This window comes from Furipterus horrens, unplaced genomic scaffold (assembly GCF_987537825.1).
Source record: "Furipterus horrens unplaced genomic scaffold, mFurHor1.1.pri manual_scaffold_6, whole genome shotgun sequence".
Taxonomy (NCBI): Eukaryota; Metazoa; Chordata; class Mammalia; order Chiroptera; family Furipteridae; genus Furipterus; species Furipterus horrens.
The window spans coordinates 100,620,508-100,631,379 of record NW_028327176.1 but is presented as its reverse complement, the minus strand read 5'-3'; the positions used below and the strand labels follow the sequence as shown (position 1 = coordinate 100,631,379).

Sequence of the window (10,872 nt, the reverse complement as noted above, 5' to 3'; positions counted from 1 at the left end):
GTAGGACAACATGACATGTAATAATATTCATATCATAGGAATACCAGAAGGAGAAGAAGAGGAGCAAGGCATGGAAAACCTGTTTCACAAAGTAATAACAGAAAACTTCCTTAACTTGATAAGAGAAAAAATCATGCAAATCCAAGAAGCACAGAGCATCCCAATGAAGATAAACCCAAAGAGGCCCACTCCAAGACATATAATAATTAAAATGGCAAGACTCAAAGACAAAGAGAGAATCCTAAAAGTAGCAAGAGAGAAACAGGTAATAACATACAAGGGAGCTCCAATTCGGCTCCCTTATTGGATTTATCAAAGAAACACTACAGCCAGAAGGGAATGGCAAAAAATGTTCCAAGCAATAAAAATGGCCTACAACCAAGACTATTCTACCCAACAAGGCTCTCATTCAAAATGGAAGGAGAAATAAGGAGTTTCCCAGACAAAAGAAGGCTAAAAGAAGACATCTGCACCAAACCAGCATTGCAAGAGATGATAAAGGGTCTGCTTTAAGAAGATGAAGAAACAGAGAGAGACAGAGAGGAACACAGGAACAAAGGGGGAAAATGACAATGAATGAGTACCTATAAATAATAACCTTAAATGTAAATGGATTAAATGCATCAATCAAAAGACGTAGGGTAGCTGAATTGATTAGAAAGTATGACCCACGTTTATGCTGTCTACAACAGACCCACCTCAGAACAAAAGATCACAGACTGAAAGCAAAGGGATGGAAAAAAATATTTCAAGCAAATGAACATAAAAAAAAAAAAAAGCAGGGGTAGCAATACTTATATGAGACAAAACAGATTTCACAGCAAAGGCTATAAAGAGAGACAAAAAATGATATTTCATAATACTTAAGGGAAAAATCCATCAAGAAGTTATAACCCTTATAAACATATATGCACCAATATAGGAGCACCCAAATATATAAGGAAAATCTTGAAGGACTTCAAGAAGGATATTGACAGCAACACATTCACAGTAGGGGATTTTAACACCCCATTGTCAACAATGGACAGATATTTGAAGCAAAGAAACACCAAGGATATTGAGGCACTGAACAACACTCTAGATCAAATGGATTTAATTGATATATATAGAACTTTTCACCCCAAAGAAGCAAAGTATACATTCTTTTCAAGGGCACATGTAACATTTTCAAACACAGACCACATAGTAGGACACAAAACAAGCATCAACAAATTCAAGAAAATTAAAATTATATCAAGCATCTTCTCAGATCACAATGGCTTGAAACTGGAAATCAACCTCAAGGAAAAAACTCAAAAACATTCAAACTCATGGAGAATGAATAGCATGCTATTAAATAATGAATGAGTTAACAATGACATCAAGGAAGAAATCAAAAAGTTTCTGGAAACAAATGATAATGAACACACTACAGCCCATAAGCTATGGGACACAGCAAAAGCAGTCCTGAGAGGGAAGTTCATAGCAATACAGGCCTACCTAAAAGGGATAGAAGAATCTCAAATAAAAAATCTAACGCTACAGCTATAAGAACTAGAGGAACAACAACAAACAAAACCCAAAGTGAGTAGATGTAAAGAAATAATCAAGATTAGAGCAGAATTAAATGACACAGAGACTAAACAAACAATTCAAAAGATCAGTAAAACCAGGAGCTGGTTCTCTGAAAAGATAAACAAAATTGACAAGCCTTTAACCAGCTCATCAAGAAAAACAGAGGACCCAAATAAACGAAATCAGAATTGAAAGAGGACAAATCACAACCTATTCCACAGGAATACAAAGGATTGTAAGAAATTACTATGAACGACAGTATGACAAGAAATTTGACAACCTAGATGAAATGGACAAATTTCTGGAAACATATAATCTTCCAAAACTGAATCAAGAAGCAGAGAGCCTAAATAGACCAATAACAACTAGTGTAATTGAAGCAGTAATCAAAACACTCCTGGCACAAAAAAATCACTGGACCAGATGGCTTCACAGGTGAATTTTACAAAACATTCAGGGAGGAACTAATTCCTATCCTTCTGAAACTATTCCAAAAAATCCAAGAAGAGGGAAGAATCCCAAACTCATTCTATGAGGCCAGCATTATCCTAATTGCAAAGCCAGGTGAAAACACAACAAAGAAAGAAAACTACAGGCCAATATTGCTGATGAACAGAGACGCTAAAATCTTCAACAAAATATTGGCAAACTGGATCCAGCAACACATTAAAAAGATCATACACCACGATCAAGTAGGATTCATCCCAGGGATGCAAGAATGGTTTAATATTCACAAATCAATAAACATAATACACCCTATAAACAAAATGAAAGACAAAAAATCACATGATCCTATCAATAGATGCTGAAAAAGACTTTGATAAAGTACAACACCCATTTATGATGAAAACTCTCAGCAAAATGGGAATAAAGGGAGCATACGTCAATGTAATAAAGGCCACATGTGAAAAACCTGAAGCCATCATCATACTCAATGGGCAAAAACTGAAAGCATTCCTCCTGAGATCATGAACAAGACAAGGATGTCCTCTCTCTCCACTCCTATTCAACATACTCTCGGAAGTTCTAGCCACAGCAATCAGACAAGAAAAATAAATAAAAGGCATCCAAACTGGAAAAGAAGAAGTAAAACTGTCATTTGCAGATGACCTGATAGTGTACATAGAAAACCCCATAGACTCCACCAAAAAACTACTCTACCTAATAAGTGAATTTGGCAAAATAGCAAGGTACAAAGTCAATATTCAGAAATCGAAGGCATTTCTGTACACCAACAATGAAATATCAGAGATAGAAACTAGAAAAAAAATCCCATTTACTATAGCAACATGAAAAATAAAGTACCTAGGAATAAATTTAACCAAGGAGGTAAAAGACCTGTACTCAGAAAACTGCAGAACACTGAAGAAAAAAATTAAGGAAGATACAAATAAATGGAAGCATATACCATGTTCATGGCTGGGAAGAATCAACATCATTAAAATGTCCATACTACCCAAAGCGATGTATAGATTCAACGCAATCCCTATTAAAATACCAGTGACGTATTTCACACCTAAAACAAATACTTCAAAAATTTATGTGGAACAAAAAAAGACCCCGAATAGCCGCAGCAATCTTGAGGAAGAAGAACACAGTAGGAGGAATTGCAATACCTGACATCAAACTGTACTACAAGGCCACGGTAATCCAAACAGTCTGGTACTGGCATAAGAACAGACATATAGATCAATGGAATAGAATAGAGAGCCCAAAAATAAGCCCAGGTCTATATGGTCAACTAATATTTGACAAAGGGGGAAGGAGCATAAAATGGAGTGAGAAGAGCCTCTTCAACAAATGGTGCTGGGAGAACTGGACAGGAATGTGCAAAAAAATGAAACTAGACCACCAACTTACACCACACGAGAATAAACTCAAGATGGATCAAAGACTTAAATGTAAGCCGTGGTACCATAAAAGTTCTAGAGGAAAACATAGGCAGGAAAATTTCAGGTATCCCACATAGCGATATTTTCACCAATATATCTTCTAAGGCAAGGGAAATAAAGGAAGGAATAAACACATGGACTACATCAAACTAAAGAGTTTCTGCTCAGCAAAAGAAAACATCAGCAAGATGAAAAAGGAACCAAAAAAAAAAAAAGTGGGTGGGATCAGGAAAATCTTGGTTGTTGAAAGGCCAGGAGAAAACTTGCAAGATCAGCCTGAGAGGCCTTACCTCTCCCTGTTTCAGGTTTCTGCATAAATAACTAGGGGACAGGGGTCGCTGTGGCTGTAACAGAGGGAATTATCCTCCTTTGGGATGCACTGCAGGAAACAGGTTCTGAAGCCAGCAGTTCTCAGCAGTGTCAGAAATGACAGCATGAGAACAAATGACTGACCATGGAGCATGTGCCTCCAGCTTCATCACTGCCGCCTGCACCTCTGCTCTGTATTCTCACAAACACACCAGTTCCCTGCAGCCGTCAACAACATCCACCTGTGCCCACACTGCTGTCTCCCTGAGCTCAGTTCCTACCACCTCTGCCCCAACTTCTCTGCACACATTCCTGTTTTTGTTTTTGTTTTTTCCATTTTTAATGACTGGCTCCTCACCTCTGCCAATGACTCTAGCCTGTAGTTCTTCCCTGGGAATATTCTAATGTAGTGGTTCTCGCCTTTTGGTGCACTTTAGAATGTTGCAGAGCCAGATGCAACAGATGGCTGAGCCTCTCCCCCATACTCCTTCCCCCAGTAAGTGTGGGGTAGGGCCTGAGAATTTGCATTTCTAACAAATTCCCACTGCTTAGTTGCCTTGGATGAAAGAATGAAGATATGGGAGTTTTAAATGCTAGAAATAGGTGATGTCAGCCTACGTCTGGCCTATTCCAGCCTACTTGTCTATATTTGGCTCTCTCATTGGAAACTAAGATGAACATATAGATGTGAATGTGGATATTCAGATGATCATATAAACATATCATACATACATATATATTTTTCTTTCATATGTTTTACATGTATATAAACTCAGAATTAATAAACATTAATTCTCTCATTACATATGAAGAATTTGAGGACCAAGGAAAATAAACGACTGCAAGATTACATAATCAGTACTGGAGGCTCAGCCAGAATGTTTTCATTTTGCTTTCCATCTATTTTTTTTCACTAAATCATATATTTCTTTTGTAAAGGAAATTTAAATGCTTAAATAATTAAATCAATACATTCATTAGTCTCTTATCCTTGTGTAGTTTAAAAATTTGGGTTCCAATTGTTTGTGTATTTATATCTGCCAAGGACAGAGGTAAACATCCTCAGGCCGTGTCCTTCCACTTGCAGGAAAAGCAGGTACAAGCACAATGGCTGCATTGTCTGCTCTAAAGTTGACTTAGCCATGGAGAAAACAGTGATTTCTTATCCCATAGAGGTTCACAAAATTCCACCTACAAAGATAAAGGGAAATCCAAATTTTTCGTGTTTATTCTGAGAAAAGTAAAACTGCCTGAAGGAGAGCCTTATTTTAACAAAAAATAAGACTCCTTAGGAGTGAATATGCTTAGGTCACCATGAGCCACTGGTTACCTTGGAAGCTTCTCCTTGGTGCCAGAGGGAAGAGTGCCAAGTAACCAGAGTCCACAAAGCTCTTGGGAGAACACCGTCTAGTTTCTGCCCCAAGGATGCTCATTATCTTTGGCGTTAATTAAGCATGGGTTACTCCTACCCAATATATGGCAATATTATCATAGCTTTATTTTCTTCCTAATAATAATTTGCCTGCCTTTTCTTTAATGTTTAACTATGTGCTGAAAATTTTGCCAAATAGTATAGATAAATAACTTAATCCCTGTGAAAGAGAAGGTATTGTCTTCTTGTGAAAATTCTGGCTCAGAGGTATTATGACTCACCTAAAGTTATGCAGGTTTTAAAAGCGGCCAAGTCAGGATCAGAATCTGGGTTTGTCAGACTCTGAAGCCTGTATTGTTAAGTCATTAGGCTAATTGGCCTCTTAAGCAGCTTGGAACTCTTTGGAGGCAATTATTCCTTTATCTCATTGCTTTCTGAATGTTTCACCTCCACCCACCCCAGCAATGTACTCCATATTTTGAAAGAGATGTTTTTCCTACCAATGACACCTATAACTGTTTTTTCACTCTTCTGGATAACTATGTTAGCTATAATTGCTCAAATTTCAACCTTGTTTCCAACCCTTTTTAAGAATGTGTGGAATAATTTCTGAATAAGAAGGGCTGGAAGAAAGAGACTCAAGGAGTAGGAAGGGGCTAGATCAATACAGGGTCTGATTTAATGCTGATTTAAGTAAATTCCTCAATATAATATATAAACCAATGAAGAGTTTTAAGCAAAGTATTAATCAGTTTGGAAATCAGTTTTGAGAGACTATTGCAATAATCTAAGCAAGAGATGATACAAGTTTAGCTTGGACTTGAAAGCTAACAATGGTGATGAGAACTGAACCGTTTACTAGAGCTATTTAGAAGGAAAAGGTGTCAGAACTTAGTGGCTGTAGGGTATGATGAGAGAGAAATGTCAAGGATGATCTTTAGGTTTCTTGTGAAAACCTCGGCTGGTGGCTTTTTTCACTGAGATAGGAAACACTGGAACACTGCCAAGTCTGGGGCACTTGGGAGGAGGGGAAATTGTTTGGTTTGGGGTTGTTGAGTTTTGAATTACACAAATAATATGATCAAGTTGGATATTTGAGTGTCAGAGAAGTTGTTTGGTATAGAGATGTAAATGTAGGGGTCAGGCATATAGATGGTAGCAAAGCCATGTATGTATTCGGTTGAAATTGCCTAGGACTGGAACTTGAGTAGACAAGATGTAAGGTGGAGTGAAGGGAACAGCTCTGGAACAGGAGAAGGAGCAGCAGGAACACAAGAGGAAAGCCAGGAGATGACTGTCACAGAAGAGAAAGAAGAAAAACTTCAAGACAAGATGGTCAATAATGGCAAATCACACTAAGGCCAAGAACATATAAGGAATGAAAAAATTCCATTTCACTATCAAATATTTTAAAGATGTGTACCAAAAAGAAACCAGAAACATGAATACACACTGTATGACTTCATTTATATAAAGTTCAAGATTAGGCAAAACTAATCTACTGCCTAAGAAGTCAGGAGGTAGTTACCCTTCAGAAGGGTAGTAACTAGAAGAGAGCATGAGAAGTCGTTTCCGGTTTCTGGTAGTATTCTGATTCTTGACCAGGGTAGGTTATACAGATGTGTTCATTTTGTGAAAGTTCATTAAGCTATACAATTATGATTTATGTATTTTTTGGTATGTATGTTACACTGCAATATGAATTATCCATTAGCAGAAAACAGGCCTGGAATCTGAAGTGGGGGAGATTGGATTTTGACCCAACAATTCCACTTTTCAAAAGTTATCCTACTGGTATAAAAGCAAGTATATAAATTGTTTGTAAAGGTTGAAAAATATACTAAATATTTTAAGTAACTCTGATTAAATATAGTAAAGCCATTCAATGAAACTCTACGGAACACTAGAAAACTATGATTGCCAATATGGGAAATATGTATGTGCTAATACTAAATGCAAAGCAATGCACAGCAATTACTGAAAAGTTATGTATCATCTATTTAAAATTCAACTGTGAAAGTGAAGAAGGAGTAAGCAGAGAGTAAGCAGCCTACTGGCTTTTACTAGGAAGACAGGAGCCTTTGGTAAGAGATAATAAGCATTTCATGGTGCAGTCATTGCTGGATGTGAGATGATGAAAGGAGTCGATACAATTAATATGCCCAACTCTGGGTGGATGGCGACCAGATTTTTCAGGTGTCTGTGCATTTTAGCAAGAATGACTATTCACCTGCCTAAGACCCACTAAGAGGAAATATATAGGAACAACTGATAAGTCAGCCTGCCCAAACTTTGGGAGCAAGATAAGGCAGTGCAATTTGGAAGGATAATTATACATCCTATAAAACAGAATCTCATCTAATATTACAAGTTTTGATTCTCTTCATTTTGCCTTTTTAATCACATTTGAATTTTGAGAAAGAACATGAAATCACTATAAATTAAATTCCCTTAAGTTGTCCATGACAATATCTAAATTTTTTAATCTATTGTACAGCTAGAATTAACATCCTAGTTCCCTTTTAGTAAGTTTCTAATAACCCAAGTTTCTCAGTCTCTGGTAGAAATCTTAGCCCCAGCTGTAACACCCAATTGCTATAGCCCTTCGCTTTTTCTTGATCTTCACACTTAACTGTCCCTGAAGAATGAGACAGAAGAGGGAATAGCCATTCCCAGTCTCTCCTCTTTCTTTTTCCAATGCCCCCACCCCAACCTCAGCAGTGCTGGTATCGTGTATATTCCCAGCCCTGTTCCAATTTTGTTCGCTTGTTGAGTGAAATTTTTCTTTCTGGGGTGAACTTTTTTTCACTTCCCCTTATTCCTGCCCTTGTGATTTAAAAAATTACAGCCCTGGCCACTGTGGCTCAGCTGGTTGGAGCATCATCTCCGTAGCTGAAAGGTTGCGGGTTTGATTCCTGGTCAGGGCATATGCCTAGCTTGTGGGTCTGAGCCCGGTCTGGTTGCATTATCATCCCCTGTCTGGGCATGTATGGGGGGCAATCAACATTTCTGTCTCCCTGTCTCTCTCCCTTCCTTTCTCTCTAAAAGCAATGGAAAAAAAAAAAAATCTTCGGGTGAGGATAAAACAAAAATTACAAATAAGCCCTGGCCAGTTGGCTCAGTTGCTTGGTTCAATGCCAATCAGGGCATATATCTAGGTTGAGGGTACCATCCCCTGTTGGGGTGCATACAGAAAGCAACCAATTCACATTTCCCTCTCCCTCTCTTCCTCTTTCTCTACAATCAATAAAAACATATTTCCAGGCAAGGATTTAAAAATATATATTTTATATATATATAAAAATAAAAATTACAAACAAGAACAGCTAACATCCAGGTATTTCTTATATGAAGTTACGTTCAGCTTTCTCTTCTGCTAACAGATTTACATTTGTCCAAGGCAAAATATGCTCTAGGTTGTTTTGTTTTGTTTTTAAATAAATGCTTTTATAGCATTTCAAAAGCAAATCTTAATTCAAACCAATTGTCTTTTAAAAAATAAACTCAGTTTAATTTCAAGAGTTTGCATAGGGTAGAAAATACAGGTCACGTTTTATATTTTATAAATGTAGACTGTTATATAATAAATACAAAAAAGAAAAAGTAATAACTCTTATCAAGGATGGTCTGCACTGATGCAATCTGAGTATTCTCTATGAATTACATTTACAGAATCTCTGTAGTCAAAATTATCACTCATTTTCATGCCCCAACGTGGGGAATAAATACAATTTATTATCTGCTTCCCCACTCAGAAGTAACCCTGTGTCTGTCCAGTCTACACAGAACTTTATCTTCATGAGCAGCCAAATCATAGAGAGGAATCTTACAACTTTTTGTATCCCACAGCTTGACAATATTATCTAAAGAACCTAAAATCAGCAGCCACTCGTGGGTAGGAGACCACTTTACTGCTGTGCCCCAGCCTGCATATAAGGTTGGGGGCAGTGACACCAAAGAACCATCTTTAGTTCGGGGACCCCACAGTCTGATATGCCTATCTGTGCTACCAGATGCTAAAAGTTTACAAAGTAGAGAATAGGAGATACAATTAAATACTTTATTTCCTGTGGAAGTTGACTTAAGACTGCCCCACTCAACATCCCATGCTCTAATTGTGCGGTCCCAGGATACACTGCAGATTTTTTCAGCACCTGACCACAAAACCCAGGAAATTGCTTCCTTGTGGCCAGAGAGGGTCATTGTGGGTATCCTTGTTAGTCCCAATTGCTGTTTTCTGTTCCCTTCTTGGTGGACTTGTGGGTTCCTCCATGTCTTCTTCATCTGTAGACCAGATCTTTAACATCTTATCCCAGGAGTTCCTGCAAAATGTAGTTCCTGTGCTATCAACAGCTACAGAATCCACTCTTCCAGCATGACCTCTGCAGCTGTGTGGGGCTTGCCCTTTCTCTCTACATTCCACTCCCATAAGAGAATAGTCTGAACCATAGAGGCACTCAGAGGTGGGCGAGACATGAAGTCTTTTTTCAACCGAGCCATATATTTTACAACATCTGTATGTCCCACAGTTGTCATTATTGACTTTCCTTCCAAGGAACAGATCCAAGAAGTCTCATCATAAGTACCAGTCAAGATCCATTCCTCTGCCTCTCTGATTGAACTGATCCCGTCATCATGGAATAAGCATTGCTCTGGCTGAGGTGCAGTGCACCCCTCAACATATTCTAGTTCCACAGCTTCTTCAGAAGTGATGTTTTCCAGTTCCAAGGGCATTTGCAGAAACTGGCCTTTCATAAGGAAATCAAACTCCACATGTTTGTGGACCTCATTTTTGGCCTCCAGCAATTTATTAATAATGTTACTAAGATCAGCATTTTCAGAAGCTGCAGGGATTGAGAAGGGAACATCATCCACTGCGTGTTTCTTGTTGTCAGTGACGAAGCATGTCTGGAGCTGAGCCATCGCAGGAAATACACACAACACTTGTCCATAGAAACGTATGGGGTAACAGATAACGTGCATTCTGGTCCCTCAGAAATGCAGAAGCTCACTCGCCTGAGATTCATCATGGGCTCGCCCCTCTAGCTTCATGCTTTAAATCCACATTATGCTCTAGGTTTTAAACACTATTAAAAGGCATTAGTTATAATAAGACTATCAGACATTATATAGTAGCATGCAGTTATTGCAGTGAACACCAGATGTCAGATTTTAGTCTGGGATTAGTTCCCAAAGAGAGGGCACTTGAATTGTTTCTTGTTTCATCAGAATGTTTGCTATGTTCAGCACTATTTCTTTTCAGCAAATTCCTGAGACTAGACAAATTTATTCTAGGGCTTTTGAGAAAAATAGATACATAAAGATAGCAATACAAGTTCTGGGGGAAAAAATACAGGATAAAAGGAGAGATTAATACTACCAATATTAAAACATACTATAAGGATTACATCATTTAAAGTATAGTAATGCTACATAATTACTCAAACAATGGGACAGAAGAAAAAGGTCCAGAGTAACAACAATTTCCTAGGAAAGTTTAAAATGAAATCAAAGTGACATTTCAAATCCTAGGGGTAAAGATGGCATTTTAAGTAAATGGCAATGAGACAATTGGGTAACAATTTTAAAAAATAAAATTGGATTCATACCTGACACCCTATACCAAAATAACCTCCAGGCTGATCTAAGATACAAATAAAGTCATACATACAAACTTTTTAAAAGAAAAAGAAGTTATACAAATACTAGAAGAAAGCACAGTCTAGTTTCTTTATAACCTGGACA

General features: G+C 37.7%; 1 pseudogene; it reads right to left on the bottom strand.

Annotated features, from left to right (window-relative positions):
• Positions 1–8,805: 8,805 nt before the first annotated feature.
• LOC150007107 (ribosome biogenesis protein WDR12 pseudogene) lies at positions 8,806–10,455 on the bottom strand (annotated as a pseudogene).
• Between the last annotated feature and the right edge of the window lie 417 nt (positions 10,456–10,872).